Consider the following 299-nt stretch of genomic DNA (forward strand, 5'->3'; position numbering starts at 1 on the left):
CAGAAATTAAAATTATAACCATTAAGTAAAAATATCTTTTTGTGACTCTCCATGAAGTTTTGATTGTAAGGAATGTATAATAATACTCCAAAAAATGTTGTCTGAGTCTGTTCAACACCATGTGGTTTGGTGATCCTAAATCAGCATTGTCCTGGAAGTCAGAGCATTCAAAGAATGAATTCTACCTTCAAACTAGTAATCAATGAATGTTTGTTATTTCCATGGAAAGAAACCCAATTTTTTGTTCATGCCATATAAGATTAACATTCCCCACAAAATTTAAACTATTAAACTTTAGT

This window comes from Echinops telfairi, unplaced genomic scaffold (genome assembly GCF_000313985.2).
Source record: "Echinops telfairi isolate 266 unplaced genomic scaffold, ASM31398v2 ScPeMD7_34;HRSCAF=130, whole genome shotgun sequence".
In the NCBI taxonomy this organism is placed as follows: domain Eukaryota; kingdom Metazoa; phylum Chordata; class Mammalia; order Afrosoricida; family Tenrecidae; genus Echinops; species Echinops telfairi.